Raw genomic sequence first — 13,873 nt, 5'->3', positions numbered from 1 at the left:
GGAAGGCCATGGCTTCCCTGACTATGCTTGTTGGTTGGGTCATTTGGAACGAGAGAAACACTAGAGTTTTCAGGAAGAAATCAACGCCGCCCTTCTACATTCTAAAACTTATCCAAGATGAAGCGAAGCTTTGGGTCACGGCGGGAGCTAGACATCTGAGTATCATCATGCCGCGAGAGTAGCTACTGCTTTCTTTTGTTGTCGGACGGGCTATGATGTGAAGCCATTAATCATGTACTCTAAAACTCTTCTCCTTTATTAATGAATGAGGCAAATCTTTTGCCTCTGTTTCAAAAAAAAAAAAAAAAAAAAAGATAAGAAGAAGAAAAAGGAGTCTTGTCGTATATTGTAGTAGTATATAGGTACCTTCTCTCCTCTCCTGTGTACTTAACCGATCCATCCACATGCACATCCACATCAGGGCCTGACGGAAGTGTGAGGAGGCTGCAGCCCATACAACGAAAAACAACAGATGGGCTGCCAGCGGGACAACACATGGGCCGCGCCACCCCGTCGGGCGAAGTCTCCACCTGGACACACGAATCGTGGAGCGTTTCGATCTGACGGCCACAAAAACGAATGAGACCAAAGAAAAAAACATTCGAATGAGTTTTAGCAAATCCCATAAATTTACGCACATTTTATTTTGACCTCATAAATTTTTAAAAAGTCATATCTTTTAAACCACACGTCGGAATTCAGATCCGTTTTCACCATTGGATTCATCGTGACGAGATCTTCGAAACTAAACCCGCATGGGTATGTTTCGATGAGTTTTTTTATGCCAACTTTGGTGCTATATGGTACAACTAAAGTATTGCATTGTGCAACTTTAGTACTACATGGTGCAAATTTTTTTAAAACCAACTTTGATAGTCTAGTTGTACATACATTGATGTTTAGTTGCCAGAAAGACTAGTTGCACACACATATGCTCAGTTGGCTTGTAATTTAGTCTAGTTGCACACATATTGATGTTTAGTTGGCAGGACACTAGTTGCACACATATATGTGCAATTGACGCGGCAAGGTAGTCTAGTTCTACACACATTGATATTTAGTTGGCAGGACTAGTTACACACATATACTCAATTGGCGCGGTAATGTAGTCTAGTTGCGCACATATTGATGTTTAGTTGGCAGGACTATTAGCACACATATATGTTTAGTTGGCGCGGCAATGTAGTCTAGTTACACACACATTGATATTTAGTTGGCAGAAGAACTATTGACACACACATATGCTCAGTTGGCGCGGCATGTAGTCTAGTTACACATATATTGTTGTTTAGTTGACAGTAAGACTATTTCATCAAAATATCTTCATGTGGGATCTACTTTTGAAGAGCACGTCGCGAGGGTTTCAACGATGAAAACGGATCTGAATTTTGATACGCTATTGAAAGTTATGCATTTTTAAAATTTTAAAATTACAAAATAAATGTGAACAAACACATGCACATGCATATACATGCACAAGAGAAGATGTATATGCTGAAATTTAATACGTAGCATGAAAAGGGACTACTTGATGACTATTCTAATTAGAAGGGGAGACAAGAAATTACCTGAAGTGGCAGACCGCTCGCTAAACATCCCAGACGGTCATGCGCTGGCTACACGTGTCCAACAATAATCCTGGTGGTTTTTTTAGGGATATAATCCTGGTGGGTTAGTACATCTGACATCTCATGTGGGCGGCAGTCCACTTGAGCTAGTAGGCCTAAGAACAAGATCCAGTCCTATGGACCAATATGGGCTTCCGAAGCTGACAGACAGGTCCCAAAGTCATGGGGACAACACCACTAACCAAAGCGGGTGATTCTCGAAAAAAGAAAAAACCAAACGGGTCACTTTAAAATAACCTAACCAAATGGAATCTTGAAAGGGAAACGCTAGTTTTAAACCGGTTGATTTTCTGTCCGCTTAAGTCGCCTCCTTCTGCTACCACGTGTCCATGTGGGACCACACTGCTTAGCCTTTCGTTCCTTATCCTCTCGGTTGAATCCATCCCATCTTCTCCTCGCGACAGATCCCCTCCGCTAGCTCCTCTCCCTCTCTTTTATCCCCCACCCAAGCCGAAAGTGCCTATCTGAGCCCGAGCTCAGATGCACTGGTTATGTACAACGTCCTTTCTCCTCATGATTCGCACTCCCCCCTGTATATGGCTGTGTATCGCAAATTGTATATGGAAGCATATTCTCAACCATGGCCCACTCAGCCAACCCAATTAATGTGACGTGCGCTGTCTAACCGGAGTCGGCTCATAAGGCTCCTAACGATATGAGCCACGGCTCATACCTCGTCCACCAACGGAGTCCGTCTACACCACTTTAATTAATGTTCTGCGTGACCCCACCAACCAACCTTCTACATCAAGATTCAGCCCTAGTCGCGCGCTGCCTCATACTTCCTCCACACCAGTAGTCAGATCGCGCCGCGCCACACCATTTTTCTTCTTCCCACCCTGATCAGGTACTGCCCAGATTTTTTAAGTCCACATCAGTAAAGATCTCAGTCCCCGCCAGCTGCAACAAATTCTTTCTTGATTTCGATTCTTTGTTGTGCATCAGTGCAGAAAATGTATTGTCAATTTGGGTGAGATACATCTTTCAGCTGTTGGCCATGACGTTTAGTACATGATGTACTTGCTGATGTCCTCTTTTGATTCGGAGGCATATCACTGAAGATGGATCAAAACTGGACCCCTCGAAAGGAGTACTAGGATGATGAAATTATGAAAGCAGGTGGGGTCGAGCAAGACAGACATCCATGGAAATAACTTAAGATTGACAAGGTTGAGGGTACATAACAGTGACAAGGTTGAAGGTACATAATGCAAACTAACAAACTAGATATTATGGGAATCGCAGTGGCTAGTGATACGGTGGTTCAGGCATAATCTGGCTTGCTAAGCGTCGTATGCAGAATCGGATGGTGCCAAGACTAGATAGTGCATCATGGGAGACTGTGGAGAATTCCCATGGAGCTTCATGCACTCGTGCAGTGTATCCATCTTGGTTTTGGAGACATTATGCTGTGCAAGCATGCATACGGGGTGTCAAAAAAAGGGTTGAACTGGTTTACACAAAGATAAAACTGAATTGTGCTATCGAGGCCACAAACTGACCTTCGCGAGCAGCAACTTCAACTTGCCCCCGTCAAAGTGTCGGGCTATATGGATGACACAGGCCCCAGATTCATCCCTGCATAATGAGTGGCATAATGTTGTTTCAGGTTTTGTATGCATGCTAAAAAAATTGCCGTACACTAACTGGGACCAAGAGAGGTACCCAGAGAATTTGTGCATGCTCTCTTCACCTTTGACCTGCATTAACCAGTTATGGTTTTGTTTGGACAACAGTTCTTCATCCCAGTACCATGCCCAGAAGGCTGGGTAATCATTGTATGGGGCATGGTAACGAAAGCGATCAATTTTTTCGACCCTTTGGTACAGCACAAATGCATTCCAGCACCATGGCAAGGCGCGGGATATGGCCATTGCACGGAAGCACCAGACTGCTTTGTTCAAATGCTTCAATGAATATTATGATGGTTGACCAATGAGCAAGGATGATTGGGGGCTCAAGTTCCCACCTCTGTCTGACACCAATTTCTCTGGGTACCTCTCCTGGTCCCAATTAGTGTACGCCAATTTTTTTGGCAAGGGCTCATCAATGCTGTGACATGTCAAGAATGTGCTCCTCAATTCACTACTGACTTCCCTGTTAGTTCTAGTGAATTGTTTCTTATTCGTAGAGACAAGTTGATGCGTGTGCTGACAGACGAATCGGAGGACCTCATAATTTCCATCATCTCTTCTCCTCAAGCTAATCATGGCCTCACAACCACAACTAGTTAGCTTTACTTTCTTCCTCGACTTCTTCACATGATCGTTCAATACAGTTTTCTCCTCCCTCCATCCTTTCCATGCACAAGTAAAACGCTTCCATACTGGTATTACCATCACTCCCCTTAGGCTGTGTAAATCTGCGAACCGAAAACCCAACCACATGAGCATAACGTGTGTAGAAACACCTCACCATCCTCCCATTTATAAAAGAACATGCCAGTTATGGGCTGTAAGCTTTCAGGACACTCAGGTTCATATGTTGAACCCTGGATCATTAAGTAAAATTTGTACTTCTATACTGAACATTGAATAATACTTACATGGATTGGCATGCTACTTCTCTTCCTTGGTGTACTGTAACTATCTATACTGCCGGAAACCAACTCCTTTGCATCCCTTCAAAGAAGGAAAAATAAATACATGATATGATACAACGACACAAAATTATTTAATTCATACAAACTGTATACCGTGAAACTGCTATTGGCATCATCTTCCAGCGCAACTGTAGCAGTAGATTCTACGCTCTGACCAATGCTCTCCATCTCCAGCATGGACTGATTGTTGCAAATGAAATATGAAAATAAATATCTAGACATCAGCCAGTAACACTGCTGGAACATGCAAATAACATAGGCTTAACTAAGCTGGCAATTAGCTATAACAAGCATCTGAAACTACATGCGGCCGTAGCATATAAATTTGAAATGGCAAGAACTTGGACAGCAGTACAACACTACTGGCACGTACATAAGCAACAAAGTAGCAGTGGACGTGTATTGAGTTCAGCGTGGCAAGTATGATATGTTTGTTACTCACCCTCCATAGCACCATTCTCTTTTTCAGAAATCTACACAGTGCTGACATCTTATTTATACATAATATTTGTTAAATGACAACAAAGTCAATGTATCTCTTCACTGAAGGAACTGGTTCCATGCTCCCATACGATTGTCGAATGCACAAAATGTTTTTAGGCATCAATTCATGATCGACTGTTGGTGTGGAAGCTTATGCACCTTCAAATATCAATGCCTTATGTATCACTAGTGAAGCACAATAATAAAGAAATATTTGGCTTAACTAACTGATATGAAAAATAATACTAATATATAATGACATTTTCTAGTTCACTCTATGTGCAACTCCCTTATGTTGGCCAGGGTAGAATTTGTACCCGGAGGATCAACAAGTCTTATATAACAAATTGTGTAATAGCATAGCGATGCATAGAACGATAAGAAATTTCATTACAATACATCTCTTCTGCATCGTGGGTATTTGTTTCGGATATCAATATATTGAGCTCTCATAACATAATGATCTTCAAAATCTTGAGCTCTCAGAATCAGCAAACTAAGTTACTGACGTTCACTCCTGTTTGTCCTCACCCTGCACACAAGAGTAGACATGTGACCACTGGTTGCCAAAAATATGTAATCAACTGCACCCAGCTTTTATGTAGTGCTTCAGATTGTCCCCCTTTGTTCATCTGCTATCTAGCATTTTCCATGTAAACAGTTTTCCATACAACCACATGACACAGAACAGCTTTTTGTAATTAATTCTACGATTCCTACTATTTTCCATCTTTACTTTAAATGTGTGTTCTCAGTTCAATGTTTTATATTCAACAAACTAAAACCAAAGTTAATTGCTTTTACAAGATGGACAATTCAATCCCATTTGTTATTTCCAGGTCAGTGTCTCCACTCCGGAAAAACAATTTCAACTTATTTGCTTGAAGCACCAGGTCGACAGTAAGAAATTTAATACCGACAAAACATACTTTAATATGAGTCATAATATAGAAGCTGCCTATAATTGTCAGATGTCCAGAACTCCAGTTTACTATGGTTTAGCCCAGTTGAATTACACATCCAATGATGAGAACCATTCCAAGCGTTAATTAACACGTTACGTCAGCTACCTATAATTCACATATTAGTATACAGGTGATTTTTTTCCTAATGTCTGTTAACAACAGTTGCCTACAGCCGCTCCATTATGAAAATGCAATTCAAGCACACTATTTTAAAGTTCATATTCACTGTCTAATGTCTATCACAAATCACACATGAGCAATTGATTATCTTCGTGTCCATCCTGGAGTTTTTGGATCAATCTGAGCACTCAATTGCATTAAAACTGGCGGTCTCAACCTTAGAGAAAAGGGTTTCTAGTCTGTACTTAATGGAAGGTGCATGTTCAAATAGAGAAACTGCCTTTAAAACTGCCGGCAAAGTAAGCTTTCACAAAATTAAAAACCATACTGCTGCATTGCAGGCTTGCAACCAACATTTTTCTAAGTTTTTTTATTAGTGTACCAATCCTGTTGTAGTGTAACAATAACTACAAAACATCATTCGGTTGTATTATATCAGATGAGTAGTCCCAACGCAGCACACAACAGAAAATGAATACCAAATTATGGACAGCTTGCCACATTCTGTCAAATTGGTACTCCAGTCCACACTAACTCCATCACTCATAACAGCAAACCAATGTTGATATAACTATGTATTTTAATTCAGAGACAACACTATGTTGCCTACAACTTTTTGAAGCGAATTGAGGCATTTGGATACTGAATGTGTAATCTAAATTACAGACCTGCGCAACCTCATAATTTTTAAAGTGCAGTACAATTTTTTTCCAGCTGCATTATCTATGCCATCCCCTGTCTAACGACATTTACAACCTTAGTTCATGAAGGTTCATATGTTCGCCACAGTTTATAAATTATACCTATCCACATTTTAATTATTTCAGACACAGTCTCTAGGCTAGCGGGTAGTCCCGGGGCAAACCAAATTCCATGATGAGCAGCTACAACTATTATGCTAGTCCCCCTGTAATGACAATTGCATTTCGTGTTTCTATAGACTCCACAGCTTCTTTAGAGCATACCTTCGCATCCAGCCATCCACACTCACTCCTGCCATGGGTGGCAGCTGATCTGCAACGGTTGCGACCACTGGGTAGTGGAGCGGCTCCATTGGAACGTCGATGTCGTTAACCTCCTCTAGCACGGTGGTTCTGCTTAAATGTTGAAATTGAAGACATATCAGGCAACAAAGCTGTCACAAACCAATGGCAATGGATACAAAACGCTGCTTTACCCTGGACCATGTACTCATTTTATCGTCAATGCATGAAAAAAATACTGCTGCGCAAAAATGGATGAATTATCATACATAACTAGAGAATGCAAAAAAAAAAAAACATACTTACTGAGCACCCGCACGCTATTTCCTGCACGGCTCTTCCACTATCTGAAGCCAAAGCCCTTCTCCCAGGAATTATAGATTGTACAAATTGTTCGCCTCACCCAGCGAGTCGAATGTAGTTCAGTGATTACATTTTCAGCTGGGATTTCTGCAGAACACCTGACAAGCTTTCCCAAGGCACTAATACGATTTGATCACGGCGCCTCCTGGGTGCTGCAGCACCAATCCTCGGCCTGCAAACACAGGCACCTCTTGCATAAAATATCTTAATGCAGTAAGCACGCAACACTCAAAGCAACTTGCTCCCTTTTCACAAATTGGACAGTCATGTCTATAGTTTTCCCACAAATTCGAACATTCATGATGGAATCAAGCAGTTTTACACTCACCGCTTATTCCATACGGGCGCTTGCGGACTCATCTTGCCCACTGACAACTCCAAGGTCGGAGGAGAGCTCTCCCATCTGGCCATCACAGCGACGATCTGTGCTTCGCCGCTGGCCACGGTCAGATGCTACCGTGTCACCTCCAGCTCCGCCCGTATACCACAGGGGGCGGCACCAAGCTCTCCCCTACTTCCTCAATAAAAGTGGATCTGAGAAATTGGAAACTCAGTCCGTCAATCAGCTAGCCATTCACTTACAAACCAAGATGGGACTGCCGGAAAAGCTCGGATCCACGTACCTGTCGGCTGGCTGCATCAAAAACTTGATGCTCCCTCGCCGCCGGCTCTCCATGACGCTCGCACTGGGGGGCGCTCCCCATCTGAGCCACGGATCAGACGGGTGCGCCGAATTCCGATCCGCAGCCCACCTCGCCGACAGTGGATGCCGTCCACCTTCGCGTTAAAATTTTCTGTTCTACTCCGTCAACATGGCCCACCACCCACTGCTGCGGTGTACGTATTTCGGCACAGTACGCATTTTCTAGGAGACCACACATGCGCATCTAAAATAATGGCCCAGATCCAGATGGACTAACCAACGATGCGGATATCCAGCGCATATGAGCTCGCGTGCAGTTACTTCGCGTCCCACCCAAGCGCCAATCCTTCGGCAAGCTAGTGCTCCACAGCCCGACCGGCCATCGCTCTTCGCTGGCGCTCGATGCAGTAGGGGACTACACGAGCTGTTGTAAAGGAGGATACCAACCGATGCATTTTTTACGGGGAGCTGTTGCGACTTGGCAAGTCGAATGACCTCGCCGTTGTTTCAAGCGGAGCCAATCGGCGGCAAACCGGCTGGTGGTGGTGGCAAGCCGCCACCGACGCTCGATGCTGCAAAGAGGCGTACTACAGATGCTTTATGGCAGAGCCGTCATGGTGCCGCGAAGGACCAGACGCTTCAATGCAGCGAGGTTGCTGCCGGCCAGTGTTGTAGAGCATTGTCGGCGTTGTGGAAGCGGAGCGCGCTGCGTTGCAACATCTGTCGTGCTGCAAGGCAGCTTCGCCGCCGTTTCGCAGCAGCTCCGTTCCACCACCACTCGTCGGCGACCGTCGGAGCTACAATGCAGCACTCGCCGGTGCTGCATCCCAAATGAGGCGCGACGCCGTCATGTCACCGGTGCTGCGATGCAGCCATTGTCGGTGGCCATGCAGCACCGATGATGCCCGCTGGTGCTGCTATGCAGTCCTCGACCCCTCGTCATTGGTTGCCGGTGCTGCTATGCAGCCCTCTTCGTCGGTCGCTGGATGTTGTGATGCAACTGGCCGGTGTCGGGGCTGCTACCACACAACGGCTGCTGCGGTGGTGGTGGCGGCAGGCAGGGCGACATGTATTGCAATGGTGGTCTTCGGACGACAGCGACGGTGCAAGAAAGTGGTTCCCAGAATTGCTTTGCAGCACGACGGTTGTTGCAGCCGTTGCCGCCGGCGGTGTGCACGACTTGGTCAGGCATGGTGGTTCTCCTCTTCAGCAGCAGCACTACTTGGCGGCGACGGAGATGTCCGCTACAAACAAACGGGCGAGGGGCACGGCGGGCTGCTATGTGTGATTTTTGCATTCGGGAGGAGAAATCAACGATGTGTTGATCCCATCTAACAGCTACGGGGCGGGCAATCCGACGGCTTGATAGGCGACTTAACTTTCTTTGTTATCAACCGTGATCCGTAGTAGTGGCCATTTTGAAAACACCAGCGAACAATTTTCTGGCGCGGACCACTGCAGCGCCGCCCTGTGGCGCGGGCTAGGTGCTTCTTCCATTCAATTTTTTGTTTTTGTTTTTGTTTTTGGTTATTGGTTTTTCGGTTTTTTGGGATTATTTTGTGTGTGAAGCATAGTTGTGCTTCCTGCGTGTAAGCCCAAATATGCTTTCACAAGTTGTTCTTCCGTGCTTCTCTAAAAAGTTGAAGAAAAAATGTGCTTCTGTGTGAAGTACAATTGTGCTTGCGTGATTTTTCATTTTATGTTTTATCGATCTTTGGTTCGTTCGGCTTTTCACTTTTTTCAGTTTTCTAACTTTTTTCCTCCTTTTTGTTTCAGATTTTATTTTGTTTTCCGTGTATAAGACGGAGTTGTGCTTCTTGTGCGAAAGCCTGGCTATCTTTTCACAAAAAAGTGAAGCACAGTCATACTTTCGCATGAAGCACAAAAACTGTGTTCATGTTATTCGTCACAAAAGTGAAGTACATATGTGCCTCTATGTTTACCCAAAAGTGAAGTAAAGGTGTTCTTCCGTGTGAAGCACACGCCTCACAAGTTATTAGTTTTGTAGTAGACACACAAGTCAGTTTACTTGGAAGCAGGTCATCTCCACTAACTTATTTATCTCAGAATGCAAGCATATGCCATCTAATAATTATGAATTGGATAAGCCCCACCTCAACATGCAATCATGCATGAAAAAAAAACCACCATAACATTCAACCATGCATGAAAAAATATTTTTCACTCAGTTATTCTACCTATATTCACTAAATTTTGTTACAACTATACATAATCAAATATAATGAGTCCTATGTACTTTTAATTTTGATTCTCATGTTATCAACATAAAATTTCATCAACCAATCCTCGTAGCAACGGCAGGGTATCCTCTAGTTATTAGAGTTTAGAAACACAAGTTGTTACTAGTTGGAAGCACAAATTTACCCCGAAAAAGTTCATCAAAACCAATCAGCATGGGATATAGTTTCGAAGATTTCAACGTGGGAAACACAACAGTAATATGGTTCGTGATTTGGACTCACAGTTCAACAGATAAAATATCTTGGAAACAAACAAATCTACAAAAAGACACAAACAAACCCACCAATGTCTCTGGTATGCGGAGGAAAATCCCACCGAAACTCTCAGTTTACAACAAATGTCGCACATATAGCACTCCACTGGTCGCCACCAGAGAAGATCGAAGTGACCTTTGCAAGGCATACCCCATAATTAGGGAAATTTACATTCATGCAAGCTTCAAGTCTGGAGAGGACATCTACAGAGAACTCCTAATTGGTAGTATCAAAGGTAAAAGGGTACTCATGCGCTAGAGTATTTGAGCCAGACCAGTTGTTTTTCTTTTTAAGTCATTTAACCGGTGCACCATATCGCGCTGACCATTGACAGGCCGACCGACGATCGTGGACCATTGAACACGAAGAGTTTATGTTGACTTTTTTTAGATGTAACCACAAAATAAAAGTTTCAAAAAATATATTTATTTTTTTCATAAAGTTTGGAAGAAAGGTCCACAAATTCGAAAAATTTCAAGAATTCGAGAGTTCATAAATTGAAAAAAGATCACAAAAATGGAAAAACATTCACGAAATCAAAAAAAGATTTGTAATTTGAAAGAAGTTCAGGAATTTGTAAATCATTAGCGATTTTATAAAAAAAATCACAGAAAACCTAAAAGGTACGCAAATTCACAAAAATGAAAAAAGTTATTAATTTTTTAAAAAAATTGGAAACTTAAAAAAATTCACAATTTTTGAAAACTTCTTGAACTTGTGAAATTTTCATGAATTCTCAAAACAGTACGAATCTGAAAAACATCACGTATTTAAAAAAGAAAGAAAAGTGAAAGCCCAGAAGAAAAATATAAAGAAAATAAGAAATCGGTCGGGCCATTTCACCATAGAAAATGATTTTGAAACACCTAGTTGGCGCGTTATGTGCCGGCTAGGCGTTTTGGTGCCCAGTAGCTACAGCAATCGGTTGGCCCATTTCAACATCGTGATGCAGTACCTCGCCCTAACGCATTTCACGTCGCTCAAAGGTGGACAGCCAACGGTTGGCCACTTGAGCAGACAACCGTTGACTTTTGAAAAAAAGAAAAAATACAAAAAATAGTAAATTCCAAAATGCCATGGATTTTGTAAATAGTTCATGAATTTGCAAAAAACATCAATTTTGGAAAAAGTTGATTGAATTGGAAAAACAATTCATCAATTTTTAAAAAGTTCCAAAATATGGAAAAATTTCATTGATTTTGGAAAAACGTTCGCCGACTTTGAAAAAAGGTTTATCAATTTAAAAAACATAAATTTGGAAAATAGTTCACCGATTTTAATGAAATAGCTCGTTCATTTCCGAAATAACCATGAACATGGAAAAAAGTACATCAATTTTGAAACAATATCATCGATCTAAAAAACATGGATCAATTTATTTACCCCCCCCCCCCCACACACAACCCCGTTCCCTGGCAAAAAATCATCAAATTGGAAATAAGTTTTTGTATTTAAAAAAAAGAATACAGAATAGAAAATAAATAAAAATAAGAAAGAAAAAAAAAGACCAGCCCAGGGAAAACCATAAAATCAAAAAAAAAGGAAAAATGGCTATGCTTCCCAAAACCGGGAAGAGGTCTCTCCCGTTGCACCCTTAGATGGCCAACCTAGGTAAGAGTGCCAGTTAACGTAAAGCACGTCAATGGGCGCTGATGGCGCCCAATTGGAAATGCCCTGGTTCAGATTTCTTGTTCGCTGCTAGTTCAGGCTACTTGTTCAGGAAAAACCATTAGTTGCTGGTTTAGAGACAAAAACTTTCTCCTGTTTTTATGGATTGAGAAATGCATATACTTGAAAGTACTTCGCAGATTTTAATAAGCTCATGCATTTTGAATAAGATCTTGAATTTAATAAGAATTCACGAATTTGCAAAAAGTTTGTGAATTTAAAAAAAATCATGCATTTGGAAAAGAAAAGGAAAACCAGAAGAGAAGATATACAGAAAAATAAAAAGAAAAACAAAAAAGAAAACCAAGTAAAATCCATGTCAGGAAAAACCGCTAGAAAAGAAACGCCCAAAAATTCGCACGGAAACAAACAGTTAAAGGAAAACTCTATGTTGCCCGGCCATTTGTCATGTGGTGCTAGGAGGGGTGGTGTGCGCTAGTTAGCAAAATTGTTTATAACTAGGGCCTAAGGCACCAAATAGGAACTGGGTCCTCTACATCGCTTCACAGACAGATTGGCATACCAGTGCTCATGGGCATGGTCAGCTAGATCGGTCCATTAGGAGGTACGTTCGCAGCCACTCAAAAAAAAGGTACGTTTGTTCAGTAATTTTAAAAAGTTCATGAATTTCAGAATTATATAAAAAACAATCACGAATTTAAAAATCACAAATATAAATAAACTTCCTGAATTTTAAAGTATGTTAAAAAATTATTAGAAAATTCATGATAAAAAAGAACACTGGAAAAAGAAATGGGAAAAACAAAAAAAATAATAGAGAAACTGCTAGAAAAAACCCGAGGAACCTTCTAGAAGGTTCTCAAAACTGATGAGAAAAAACCTACGTGGGCAGGCCCATATATGAGCCACGGTAGATGGAGGCTACTTACCAAATGGCTAATATTTGTGCACCAAATAGGATTTGCCTCAAGTTTGAGTTCAGTGTTTCTTTATTTTGTAAAAGTTTCTTATCTGTAGAGTAAAAAAAGATTATAATTCACTTTTTCGAGAAAACTTCAGATTTATTCATCCACAATCATGGCAGTACAATGAACATCAGAAATAATAGAAATTACATTCAGATCCATAGACCACATAGCGATTACTAGTCGAAGGCGCGCTACCGTCATCGCCCCTCCCTTGCCGGAGTCAGGCAAAATTTATTGTACTAGACAGTCAGGAAGTCATTGTGCTAAGGCCCAATAGGATCAATACACCAGAACAACAATTGCCGCCATTGAAGAGTACCATAGATCGGAAGTATTCAACTTGAAGATGCACGAACATAGACGAACTATGACCAGATCCGAGCAAATCCACCAAGGACATATTCACCGGAGACACATTTGCACACGCCCATCAATAATGCTAGATGCACCACCGTGACGGGGGCTAGGCGGGAAGAATCTTATTCCATCTTCAAGGAGGCGCCGCCGTCTTGTCTTCCCGAGCAAGACAAAAACTCTAACAAAACTTGAAGGAACATCTAAAGACAGAGCCCTCCCGCCGGCAAGGGCTGGGATCCACCACGCCGCCATTGTTCTAAGGCCATCGGAGACGAGGCATAGGAAACCGTAGGCTCTTTTGGGGAAAGGTGGTTGCGTGGTTGGTAGCTGGATCTGTGTATATCAATTTTAGGATGGGTGTGGCTAGGTCTCACTCGACTAAGACTTAATCAAGTCTCAATCCGGTGATATAGTTTATAAGAAAAAAATAAAACTGAAAATAAAATATTTGTACGAATCTCCATGCAAAATCAAAAGAATTAGTATCGACTGAGACATAATGAAGTCTCAGTCGACTAAGACTTAGGAAAACTTTTTTAGAATTATAATCCACGGACCAGACTAAAACTCACGCAAGCACCATATGTTTGTGGCCCCATGCTCGTTATCACGTCGG

At 42.0% G+C, this 13,873-nt stretch overlaps 1 long non-coding RNA gene across 8 annotated transcripts; it reads right to left on the bottom strand.

Moving 5' to 3' along the window:
• Nucleotides 1-2,769: 2,769 nt before the first annotated feature.
• Nucleotides 2,770-8,057, bottom strand: LOC123111850 (uncharacterized). Of its 8 annotated transcripts, none has more exons than XR_006454808.1 (10): nucleotides 7,768-8,057; nucleotides 7,473-7,678; nucleotides 7,088-7,316; nucleotides 6,764-6,892; nucleotides 4,604-5,245; nucleotides 4,324-4,410; nucleotides 4,174-4,249; nucleotides 3,322-3,990; nucleotides 3,131-3,206; nucleotides 2,770-3,037 (listed from the first exon to the last, which is right to left on the bottom strand). It is a non-coding gene; the product is annotated as an uncharacterized lncRNA (long non-coding RNA). The 8 variants fall into 8 exon arrangements; XR_006454807.1 differs by having other exon boundaries at nucleotides 5,108-5,245; nucleotides 7,768-8,056; XR_006454799.1 differs by having other exon boundaries at nucleotides 5,113-5,245; nucleotides 7,768-8,056.
• Between the last annotated feature and the right edge of the window lie 5,816 nt (nucleotides 8,058-13,873).

Source organism: Triticum aestivum, chromosome 5B, assembly GCF_018294505.1.
Source record: "Triticum aestivum cultivar Chinese Spring chromosome 5B, IWGSC CS RefSeq v2.1, whole genome shotgun sequence".
In the NCBI taxonomy this organism is placed as follows: domain Eukaryota; kingdom Viridiplantae; phylum Streptophyta; class Magnoliopsida; order Poales; family Poaceae; genus Triticum; species Triticum aestivum.
This window is presented reverse-complemented; position numbering and strand designations above follow the sequence as displayed.